Source organism: Mobula hypostoma, chromosome 13 (assembly GCF_963921235.1).
Source record: "Mobula hypostoma chromosome 13, sMobHyp1.1, whole genome shotgun sequence".
Taxonomy (NCBI): Eukaryota; Metazoa; Chordata; class Chondrichthyes; order Myliobatiformes; family Myliobatidae; genus Mobula; species Mobula hypostoma.
In genome coordinates, this window is record NC_086109.1 from 62,109,684 (window position 1) to 62,122,561 (window position 12,878).

Consider the following 12,878-nt stretch of genomic DNA (forward strand, 5'->3'; position numbering starts at 1 on the left):
GCAGTGTCAGGCTCTGCTGCCGGTAGACTCTGTTCTGTCCCGTGTAACAGCCTCTCAAACACTTGTTGGGCGACTGTTATAAGGGGCCACTGGAGTTCAATCGAAGAGGGCATAGGTTTAAAGTGAGGGGAAAGTTTAACAGAAATTTCAAAGCGAGTTGTTTTACACAACAGAGAGTGGTGAGTGTCTGTAACACAATGTAAGGGGACGTGTTGGAACCAGATAGGATGGTAACACTTATGAAGCATTTAGACAGACAAGTCAAATCAAATTGTCATATACTGTACATTTTTGATGAAGTGCAGATACAATGAAATACTTGCATCACGGCCACATAAGATTCAGACAATAGAACACAGAACACAAGTTATACATGTTATACACGACACACTAACAAGCAGGGAATGGAAAAATATAGAGAGCATGTGCAGGTATTTGGGATTAGTTAAAATTAGCATCGTGGCCAGCACAGACACTGTGGGCCGAAGGGTCTGTTGCTATTCTGTACTGTTCTGTGATCTATGAGTGGTATTGGTGCTTTGTATATAGAATATATATCAACATGACAGCATTATGAATGTATAAACTGGATGAGATCACGAATGCGGAGCAAATCGCCTATTGCTTTGTATTTTCTGCACATAGTTTATGTGAATGAAGTTTAGAATAGGGTTTAAAGTTAAAGGCAGGGTGCCTTTAAGGTATTGCGAACTGCACGCATCAGATTTGGAGCAATAGTTGTAGAAGGCGTGAACGCGAACTTCTAAGCAACCCGCCTGTTTGCTGGGCAGGACATGTGCGCAGGAGGTTCTACAAGTCCGAAGCTCCTCAGTTAAAGTCTTGTGGAAGTGAAGTCTTGATAGGTGAGCCGTGGTTTTGTTTCTGTTTTTCGCCCAGAACCGTGTCTTTATATTCAAATGTCAGTTGCAGGCTGGGTTAATGTTTGGTACTGTACGTTGCGGTAGGGTTGGGGGTGGGGTGGGGGAGGAAGCAAGGTGATCGTGGGGGTTCAGAGCTCCAGGTACAGTTCGGTCACTGGCCAAGTGTGGCGAGCGCTGGGCGTCAGGGTCAGTATCGGTATCAGGAATTGCTGATCGCCGCTGGAGGGTTTACCATCGTCCCCTGATTTCTACACCGAAGGTGAAGTCGTTTCAAGGTGCCTTTAAAGTCAGGGCGTGTGTAGGTTCTGGTCTTGCGATGTCGTAATGCTGGAGGTAGTTGGAAGTTTTCTTCCCACCCCCCACCCCGTCCGCTGAGTGCCGAGGAGCTTGCGGCTTCTGTAGCCCAGGAATGTGGCGGCAACCCGCCGAACTAGTAACGAAGCAGGGAGCGCGGCGCCGCCTTTCGGCTCGCCGGGTTTCCGTGCTCTCGGGTCGGTCAGCTGTTCCGAGATAAGCCCGGACGGCAGCGGGACCGCGGGTTTGGCAGAACACACGCCGCTCTCCTGCCCCGATCCCGATCTGCAGCGTGGGTCACTTAACAATTGGCGATCCCGGGTCGCCCCCCCCTCCTTTCTGCTCCTGTTTATTGTTGGGATCTAGCACAGCATTCGACACGACCTTCTCCCCAGGTCCTGCGGTTCTCGATCACCCTGTGCAGTCCAAGGAGTCCCCAGAGTTTGCGAAGGTGACCCCGGCAGCCCTGGCTGCTGGGACGTTTCTCACCTTTCGGTCTCTGCTTCCCATGCACGCTTGGAGAGGCCATTCTGCCCTTCGAGCCCAGACTACTAGTTGTTGGAAAACATGGTTGATCTTTGTGACTTCATGGTGTCACAAACCCTTCAGATTGTTGACGTAAGTCTAGAAAATGAGATTTTTAGTATTTCCATTATCTTCCCAGCCCCTCAGCTGTGTGGATAGAGAAATGCTTCTAGCCGTTGTCCTGGAAGGGCCTTGTTCTGAGGAAATAGTGCACCAACATTTGATTCATTTACATCTTAATTTCCTCATCTTTTATATTTTCTATATTTGCATTTGGGAGAATAAAAAATGAAATCTGACTTCATTGAACCCTTTAACCCCTGTATCATCCACTGTGTTTCGAAAGTGTGTTCCCCTGAGTGGTCTTGTTTAAATGGCAGCTTGTATATGCCCCTATTCTGATACCAGCACACTTAAAATCTGCAGGTGTTAGAATTCTGAAATTAAAAAAAAGAAAATAGCAAAACGATTATTGTTTTCGATCAATGATCTTTCATTTGACTTGATTTTTTTCCAGCAACCTTACAATTGATTCCCTTTTTACAGTTGTGGCAGGGCCTCAGACCACACTAGTTTTTTTTCTTATTTCTGGCAGGTCACTCCTTGTTTTACAATTGACTTAAAAATATTCCTCATTAGACTTCCTGCAGTCTGAGTTTTTTGTTTCATTTTTACTACCATTCATCCTTCGATTTTAAAGTCCATTCTGAATGAGCTCTATCGATAGTGTCCCCTTCATCCCCTTTCCTCATTCTCTAAATGCTCTCTTTTTCCAGTTCCAATAAACGATCCTTCATTTGAAACCTTCACTTTCTCTGATTCTGGCCAGCCTGCTGAGCATTTTACACACTTCTGGTTTGTAGCACCTCCATTATTTTGCTTGTGTTCAGCATTAAATTGCAGTTTGTTGAAGTATTTGTATATATTTGAGTTTAGGAGCTGAGAGGTAATGTTGCAGCCATACAGGACCCTGGTCAGACCCCACTTGGAGTACTGTGCTCAGTTCTGGTCGCCTCACTGCAGGAAGTATGTGGAAACTATAGAAAGGGTACAGAGGAGATTTACAAGGATGTTGCCTGGATTGGGGAGCATGCCTTATGAGAATAGGTTGAGTGAACTTGGCCTTTTATCCTTGGAGCGACGGAGGATGAGAGGTGACCTGATGGAGGTGTATAAGATGATGAGAGGCATTGATCGTGTGGATAGTCAGAGGCTTTTTCCCAGGGCTGAAATGGCTAGCACGAGAGGGCACAGTTTTAAGGTGCTTGGACGTAGGTACAGAGGAGATGTCAGGGGTAAGTTTTTTATGCAGAGAGTGGTGAGTGTGTGAATGGGCTGCCAGTGATGGTGGTGGAGGTGGATATGATAGGGTCTTTTAAGAGACTCTTGGACAGGTACATGGAGCTCAAAAAAAATAGAGGGCTATGGGTGACCCTAGGTAATTTCTAAGGTAAGAACATGTTTGGCACAGCTTTGTGGGCTGAAGGGCCTGTATTGTGCTGTAGGTTTTCTATGTTCCTGTATCCTTTCAGAATGATGTCCTGCAAACCAGGTTCTGAAGGTGGTGAGGCACTAGGGAGTATTTTTATCGAGGGTGGACAGAATGATGTCATGAGTCCTATGTTTTCTTTTATTGAGTTGAACGAGACTTCTGGGCTTTATCCAACTTCATTCTCTGATATCTGTGTGTGATGACTAATGTGTGTTACGTGGACCTTCCCTGTGGCAGAGTGTTCTTCGTTGTAGGTCCTCTTGGATTTCAGACCATCTCTGATGCTGCCTGCTGTTCCTGTTCCAGTAATGAGTAATATGGGACATAGATCAGTAAAGACCCTTTGTCCCACAATGCTGTGCCATCCTTTTAACCCACTCCAGCATCAATCCACCCCCGAACAACACACAAAATGTTGGAGGATTTCAGCAGGTCAACCAGCATCTATGGAAATGAATAAACAGTCAATGTTTTGGGTTGAGAATCGGGTCCTTTAGAGCTGGAAAGGAAGGGGGAAGATGCTAGAATAAAAAGGTAGGAGGAGAGGAAGGAGGACAAGCCACATGGTGAGAGGTGACGCCAGGTGGGTGGGAAAGGTAAAGGGCTGGAGATGAAGGATCCCCATCACCCAAGAACACATTTCTCTTATTGCTACCATCAGAGAGGAGATACAGGAGCCTCAAGACATGTTGATCTGTCATCAGATTTCTGAAGTAACAATGAAGCAACCTATGAACACTACCTCAATATTTTTGCTCTCTTTCTGCCCTACTTATTTAATGTTTATATATACTGCATATTTCTTGAGCTAATTTAGTTCTTTGTTACAGCTGCTGTAAAACAACAAATTTCACAACATAAGGAACATCAGTGATATTACACCTGATTCTGAGACTCCGAGATAGGAATATAGATGAAAGAAAAATGGAGAGCATAGTGAGTGGAAAGGGTTAGATTGAACTCTAAGCTCTAGGGCTAGGGTTCCCAACCTTTTTATGCCATGGACCCCGACCATTAAACAAAGGGTCTGTGAACCCCAGGTTGGGAACCCCTGGACTGCAGGACCTCAGAGGGCCAGGTAGCCATGGACAACTGCATGGGCCCCAGCAATGCCCACTGTTTCATTGGTGATGCGAAACAGTCCATGTTCCAAGCCTTTCCCGGTAATATTTCCCCGAATCTTTCTGTGTTGCATTGTTGACTGCACTGGTGCTGCTTCATGCACTCATGCTGAGCTCATCAATTTCTTCAACCTTCCCTCCAAATACCACACTGCTTTTAAATTCACATGGTCCATTCTGCACACAAGTTCTCCACCAACATCATGCCTTCTTTGTCCTTGCATCATTATGTTGGGCCCAAGATAGATCTTCAGAGATATTGACACCTAGGAACGTGAAACTGCTCACTCTTTCCACTGCTGATCCCTCTGAGGACTGGTGTATGTTGCCTCAACTTCCCCACCTTGAAGTCCACGATCTTACATGGGTCCTACTGATGTTGAGTGCAAGGTGGTTGTGACACCACTCAACCAACCAATCTATCTCACCGTTAGTAGGCAAATTGCAGTGGACCCATGTCCTTGTTAGGCAGGAGTTAATTCAGGCCATGACCAACCTCTCAAATCACTTCAGCTCTTCAGTGTCTCAATATATCTGCCTCTACCAGCTCCATTCCATGCATACAAACCTACTCCTAACATTCCCCCCCATACTTTCCTTCAATCACCGTAAAATTTTGCCCTCTTGTATTAGCCATTTCTGCCCTGGGAAAAAGGCGCTGGTTGTTACTATCAATGCTCCCTGTTATCTTGTACTCCTCTGTCAAGTCACCTCTCCCCCTCCTCCTTCACTTCAATGAGAAACGTTCAGCCTATTCTCATAAGATGTGCTCTCTGATCCGGGCAGCATCCCTGGTAAATTTCCTTTTCACCCTCTCTGAAGCTTCCACATCCGACAATGGGATTACCAGAATAGAACATATTACTCGACAAGTGTGATCTGACCAGAGTTTACAGAGCTGAACTCTACCTTGTGGCTCTTGAACTCTGTCCCCTGACTAATGAAGGCTAAACCATCATACACTTTAACTAGTCAATTTGCACTATAACCTTGAGGGATTTATGGATATGAACCAAGATCCCTCTGTTCCTTCACACTGCTAAGAATTCTGCCATTAACCCTGTACTCTGCTTTAAGTTTGAACTTCCAAAGTGAAGCACTTCACATCTTTTTGGATGGAACTTCATCTGCTACTTCTCAGTCCAGCTTTCCATCCTATCAGTGTCCTGTTGTAATGTGCAGAAACCTTCTACACTATCTACAACGACACCAACCTTGACGACATCTGCAAACTTGCTAACCCACCCTTCCATTTCCTCATCGACTGATTTCAGAGGACAGAATCATTTGGATGAAATGTTAAACTGAGTCTGTGCCTGCTTTTGAAAGGCATGACACTATTTAAGTAAGAGAAAGGGTGGTCTGACCAATATTTATCCTCCAAATGACTCCAGAAGAGGAAATCCATCTTGTGGGATCTTGCTCTGTGCATATTGGCTGCCACATTTTTCACATAATGAGTCCACTTCAAAAGTAGTCCAAAGATGGCTTGGAACTCGGGTAGTGATTTTATATTCACGTTAGGCCTTATATTCCATTTGTCCTCTTCTTTCCGTTCTGAAGGGAACAGCTGTCTCCCGATAAAGCAGCAGGGATTGAGATTGCTGAGCACAAAGATATGGGCACCGGAGGGGACTGGAACAGCCTCATCTTTAGATTGTTTCGTGAAGGTCAGGGAAAGAGGGAAAGGCAAGACCAGGCTCCCATTTGTTTGGATAAAGGCAGCGGACTTTAATGATGTGCAAAAGAGGTGGGTCATTCGATGCCCAAAGTGAATTGGAGGTCAGCGTCTTGGAGAAATGTGGTATTGTTCTAGCGCTTGCCCCAGATTTTTCTATACTGATCCCTCACTGGTTTCATGGAGAACCTTAGAGTAAACCCATTCTGATTGAAGATTATGAAATGACAGATTTGTATGCGCTAGACACAGACATGTTGGCTGGTGATTCAGTGTATAATGGGTTACAGAATATTAACTGGAATTCCCAACCGTTCCCTGTAAAGATCCCTTCTGGTCCAAATCCCACTAACTAGAAACTATCCTTTAGCAAGTTCCATTCATCTCTTGCCAACAACATTGAAATTTGAGTCACAACCTATTACATTCCAAGCCCTCTTTGTCACGTGAGGATGTCTCAGAGCCACACCACACAGCCTCTGAGACACCCTCACAGCCCTGTTTCCCAATTCAGGTACTTTGCCTTCCTCTTGTCTCCTCGGCACCTTGTCCCCTCCCTTTTGTCATTGGTAACACATGATTCGACATGCCTCACTCCCTGGAAGTCCTCGAATTCTTCCATTTTCACACCTTCAAGAATCTTTAGTGCAGTGTTGCTATTGGTAATTTTGCTACCACACCTGTTTTTGATTTCCTTCTGCCAAGGTGATTGTAAATTGTCCTCCAAGCACGATGGAAAGTACTTGTGTATTCAGTCACCAAACCAAAGCTGTGTCTTGGTTTGGTCATCTGATCCACCCGTTTTTGTAATATTCCCACGTATTGGAAAGTGTGATTACAAGAGGTTTTACAAATGCTAGAAATCTTGAACAACACCCACAACATGCGGAAGGAATTCGGCATTTATGGAGCACAATAAAGTCTAATTTTTAGGCCTGATGCGAAATGTTGGCTGTTTATTTTGCTCCATAGATGTTGCCTGACCTGCTGAGTTCTTTCTGGATGTTGTGTCTGATTAAGTATGTGGCTCACCACCTCCTTCACCTCCATTCAGTTTCCCTAACGGCCATTCCAGGTGAGGCAACACTTCACCTGTGAATCTGCTGGGGTCGTCTATTGTTTCCAGCGCTCCAGCTGTGGTCTCCTTGACATTGGTGGGACCCAGTCATAAATTGGGGGACCGCTTCATCAAGCATTTGGGCTTCATTCATCTAAATCGAAGCTTCCAGCTGGCCAAACATTTTAATTCAGTCCCATGTCGGTCCACGGCCTCCTCTTGTGCCACAATGAGGCCAACCTCAGGGTGGAGGAGCAACACCTTATATTCTGTTAGGGTAGCCTCCAACCTGATGGCATGAATATCAATTTCTCCTTCCAGTTTAAAAATATCCCTCTCCCTCCTTTCTTCTATTCCCCAGTCTGGCCTCTTACCTATTTTCATCTGCCTATCACTTCCTCCTGGTGCCCCTCCTCCTTTTCTTTCCCCCATGGTCCACTCTCCTCTTCTATCAGATTACTTGCTCTCCAGCCCTTTATATTTCCTACCCACCTGGCTTCACCTTCACCTTCTAGCTATCCTCCTTTCCCTCACCCCCTCCCCACCTCTTTATTCTAGCATTTACTCCCTTCCTTTTCAGTCCTGATAAGTCATAGTCATACTTTATTGATTCTGGGGGAAATTGGTTTTTGTTACAGTTGCACCATAAATAATAAATAATCATAGAACCATAAATAGTTAAATAGTAATATGTAAATTATGCCAGTAAATTATGAAATAATTCCAGGACCAGCCTATTTGCTCAAGGTGTCTGACCCTCCAAGGGAGGAGTTGTAAAGTTTGATGGCCACAGGCAGGAATGACTTCCTCTGACGCTCTGTACTGCATCTGGGTGGAATGAGTCTCTGGCTGAATGTACTCCTGTGCCCAACCAGTACATTATGTAGTGGATGGGAGACATTGTCCAAGATGGCATGCAACTTAGACAGCATCCTCTTTTCAGACACCACCGTCAGAGAGTCCAGTTCCATCCCCACAACATCACTGGCCTTACGAATGAGTTTGTTGATTCTGTTGGTGTCTGCCACCCTCAGCCTGCTGCCCCAGCACACAACAGCAAACATGATAGCACTGGCCACCACAGACTCGTAGAACATCCTCAGCATCGTTCGGCAGATGTTAAAGGACCTCAGTCTCCTCAGGAAGTAGAGACGGCTCTGACCCTTCTTGTAGACAGCCTCAGTGTTCTTTGACCAGTCCAGTTTATTGTCAATTCGTATCCCCAGGTATTTGTAATCCTCCACCATGTCCACACTGACCCCCTGGATGGAAAGGGTCTCGGCCCGACATATTGAGCGTTCATTCATTTCCCTTGATGCCTGCTGATTTCCTCCTGCATTTTGTGTGCGTGTGTTGTTTTGGATTTCTAGCATCTACACAATTTCTCATTTTCATGGTGTCCATTTGTTGGCTGCGCCATTGTGCTGTTTAGCTGTTATTTTGTGTAGTTAGCACATTACTTGCATATGCCATGGTCACAAAGGTGTGAATTCAGTGCTGACACCTAATTGTCCCAGAATCACCAACAGTGACTTCTTTTTCCATTGTTCATTCTCATGCCTTCCAAGGGTCCATCCTAGTTCTCATCTATACCCTGCCCCTTCGACATTATCATCCAAAAATCTAGTCTTAATTTGTGGTTGCTTCAGTTAGCTAGACACAGAATATAAGGGCAGGGAGATCAGGGTGCAATGTTAGAAAACATTGGCTGTATACATTTCAGGTTACCACAATATCAGAAGAATAGAGTTTGACTGGAGAGAATGCACAGGAGATTGGCTGGGATAAAGTGTTCCAGTTAAGAGAAATAATTGTGCTTGTTTTCTTTGAACTGAGAAGGTCAAAAGCTGGCCTGATTGAGCTACATAAACATGATGAATAGTAAGAAACTTTGCCTATAGCCTTTGTGTCTAAACAGAGGGTATATGTTTTGAGGTATAGGAAAAGAGAGTTAGAGAGCATCTGAGGAAGAACTTTTTTTTAATCTGGAGCTGGCTGGTACAGTATCTGGAATGAACTGTCCATGTTTCATTATGGTAGAGACTCCCCCAGTAAGAAGCATCTGGATAAGTACACGAATCACCAAGACAAAAGAGGCTGTCGACCAAATAGTGGTAGAATAGGACTGGAGTTGTGGGCAAAGCATCTGTTTCTTTTCCCTCCCCCGCACTGGTCTGAGATGTAGTGGTGTTCACAGGAATGAAACAGTCTCAACCATAATGTGTGTTGGGATCTGGTTAGCCTCCAGGAGAACAAACACAAACAGCAGTTGGGAGGACGTTGTAAGATGAGACGTGTTTGGGAACCCCAGGCACACCTGCAGGTTAGGACTGGGTTTGTTGTGCAGCTGGTTTACAATTCAGGCAGTGCTTTAGTGAGATGACTGAGGCTGTTCCCATTCATTTGTTGTCTCTTAAAGAGGCTATAGATCAGCGTTCCACCAACAACTTGAGCATAAAATCCATCAGGAATTATTGTGCTTGATTGGGATCTTGCAGTGTTAGTTATTAAAGCATCTCAGAGCATCCTTTCCTTGTAAAATTGTTATAGATGTCCTGTTCTTGTGTCCCTAAATGTACTTTGAAGAGAATTCATTGGTGGCTGATGTTCCTGCACTGAGATCAAGGATGAACTTCCCTTTGTTGTGGGGGGGTGGGGAATGGGAAGAATTCAGTATTACTATTGTTTCTCATTTGATACACAATTGTGGAGGGATTTTATGCCATTACAGGCGCACATACATATCCTCCACCATGTAAATGATCCCTATCCCTGCCAGGTACAGTGACTAGTCCAGGATCTCCCACAGTCTTCCCATCTCCCAGAATCAGCACAGGTCGGCAGTAGGTGTGCTGAATCTGACTTCAAGGAACCGCTCCTCTTTCTTGGCGGTATAGGAAGGCAGATGGCCGTGGCACGTTGATACATTCTATAAGACGTTGGTGATGCAGCAGTTGGGTCACTCTGCTCTTAGAAAAGATGTGGTTCCATTGGGAAGAGTACAGAAAAGATTTGAGGATGTTGCTATGACAAGAGGGCCTAAGTTATAGGGAGAGTTTGGGTGGAGTTCCTTGGAGCTAATGAGAATAAGGGGTGACCTCATAAGAGTGTTTAAAATTATGATGGGGTTAGATAAAGTGGATGGACCATAAATTCTTCCACAAAACAAGGCTTGGGGTGAGAGGGAAAAGATTTAAAAGTGACCTAAGAGGTAATGTTTTTTACTCAGAGACTGTGAGCTACAAAAAGAAGTGACTGAGGCAGATGTAATAGTATCATTTAAGAAACACTTGGATAGGTTACATGAAGGGGCATGATTTATGTCAGTGGCAGTAAACCTGGCAGGATTACACTACTTATACTCTTGTGACTGCCCTGTCCTTCAGTAAGATCATGGCTGCTCAAAGGGATATGCGTTTAAAGAGCTATGGGATGATTGCAGGGAATTGGGACTAACGAGGCGGGTACAATGGTCAGCATGGACTTGTTGGGCCAAAGGGCCTGTGTTCATGCTATAGTGCTGTTGAATCAAATTCCAAGCAATTGGGTTCAATTCCAACCTCCAGTGCTGCCCGTGTTGAGTTTGCACATTCTCCCTGTGACTACCTGAGGTTCCTTCCTGGGGTGGGGGCAGGGCAATGGCTTCTGTTTCTTCCCACATCCCAAGGATGAGTGGGTTGGCCACTACTGGTTATCCTCAGGCTGTGGGTAGAATCTGGTGGGAACTGATGGGATTGTGGGTGGAATGAAAGGGTATGACGGGGAGTCAGTAGATAAGGGCTGGCTGCTGTGTTCCTTGACTTTGTGCCTTCACAAAGCACCTTTCAACAAGTACAGCATGCTGTTGTGTTTAATTGTGGGGTGTGTCCTGTTATAAAATTTCCCACGTCAGGTTAACGAAAGCAAACCCTGAGCAACTCTGATAATCAGGTTGTGATCTTTGCCCAGTGATGAATAAACTTGTGGAAGTCTAGTGTCATGTGCAAATAAAAATGGTTTGTTTAGTTCCTTTACATTCCAGAAGTGCTGCACAATTGGCGCTAGTCACTAACGTCTCTGGAATGACAAAGGGTTTGGGTCAAAGACCCCTTTTTCAGAAGGGCTTAGATGCTGCCTTACATGTGGAATATTTCTGGCGCTGAACAACGTGTACGAAGTGCAGAGACCCTGTAACAAGTGAAAGCTCGGATGACTGAATTAAAAATTTAAAAAAAACTAAAGATGCTGGAAATTTGAAACAAAATGGAAAATGCTGGAACAGACGCAAGAGGTTCGGCAGATGCTGGAGGTCTTGAGCTGCAAAGACAAAATGCTGGAGGAACTCAGCAGAATCAGGAGGCGTCTATGGAAGAGAATAAACAGTGTTTCGGATAGCAATAAGGGGAGAAGATGTAATTTAAGTGTAAGCTAGCCATTAATATAAAAGAGGATGCCAACATTTTTCTCATATATAAAGAGGCAAAAAGTACATTGAACTGTTGGAAAATGATCCTGGAGAGATAGTAATGGAGAACAAAAAAATGGCAAATGAACTAAATAGTTATTTTGTATCAGTCTTCAATGAGGAAGACACCAGCAGCATGCCAGATATTCGAGAGAGTTGGGACAGAGTGAGGGTAGTTGCTATTACTAAGGAGATGGTGCTTGGGAAGATGAAAGGCCTGAAGGTCAGTCACCTGGACGAGGTGGACTATGCCCCAGTATTCTGAAACAGATAGCTGAAGAGATTGTATGGCATGAGTAATGATCTTTCTTCAATGGTTCTGGATGACAGAAAAGTTACAAATGTAACTTGACTCTTTAAGAAGGGAAGGAGACAAACGATGTGAAATTATAAGTCAATCAGCATGACTATGGTGGTTTGCGAGGTGTTACAGACGATTATTAAGGATGTGGTTTCGGGGTGCTTGGGCACACTATAAAATGGGCAGAAGTCAGTATGATTTCCTTAAAGGGAAATTCTACCGGACACATCTGTTGAAATTCTTTGAGGAAACTAAAAGGCACGATAGACAAAGGAGAGTCAGTGGATGTTGTTCACTTTGATTTTCAGAAGGTCTTTGACAAGGTGCCACACATGCGGATGCTAGACAAGATGAGAGCGCATGGTATTACAGAAAAGGTACCCACATGGGTAGCTGATTGGCTAACTGGCAGAAGGCAAAGAGTGGGAATAAAGCAGTTCTTTGGTTGACTGCCAGCGATTTGTGCCGTTCTGCAGAAGTCAATGTTGGGTCTGTTACATTAAAAATCATGTTAATAATCTGGATGACAGAATTGATGTTTTTGAGGCCAAGTTTTGGATGATATAAAGATAGGTGGAGGGGCAGGTAGTACTGAGGAATCTGCAAACAGTCTTGGATAGATTAGGATAATGGCCAAGGAAGAGGCAGATGGGATACAATAATAGTTCAATAGTTCTATTTATTATCAGAGAAATGTATGCAATATACATCGTGATATTCTTGTTCTTCACAGACATCTGCAAAAACAGAAGAGTGCCCCAAAGAATGAATGAGATTTAAAATGTCAGAACCACGAAGACCCTCGCACCCCTTCTCCCCCACACGAACAGCAGCAAAGACCCCCTACTCCTCCTCTCCCCCGCACAAACAGCAGCAAAGACCCCCAACTCCCCCTCTCCCCCGCACACAGCAGCAAAGACCCTCACTCCCCCTCTCCCCCACACAAACAGCAGCAAAGACCCCCTACTCCCCCTCTGTCCTGCACAAACAGCAGTAAAGACCCTCTACTCCCCCTCTCCCTGTACAAACAGCAGCAAAGACCCTCTACTCCCCCTCTCCCCCGCACAAACAGCAAAGACCCTCTA

General features: G+C 44.8%; 1 protein-coding gene across 3 annotated transcripts in view; it reads left to right on the plus strand.

Moving 5' to 3' along the window:
* Positions 1 to 740: 740 nt before the first annotated feature.
* Positions 741 to 12,878, plus strand: part of LOC134355634 (ceramide synthase 2-like) — an 84,940-nt gene continuing 72,802 nt past the window's right edge. The window contains exon 1 of one of the 3 annotated variants that reach the window (XM_063065817.1): positions 741 to 863. The gene's annotated coding sequence lies outside the window, so the exon portion shown is untranslated. Of the gene's footprint in view, positions 864 to 1,004; positions 1,141 to 12,878 lie in introns of those variants that run through there. The other 2 variants (XM_063065819.1, XM_063065818.1) reach the window with 2 other exon arrangements.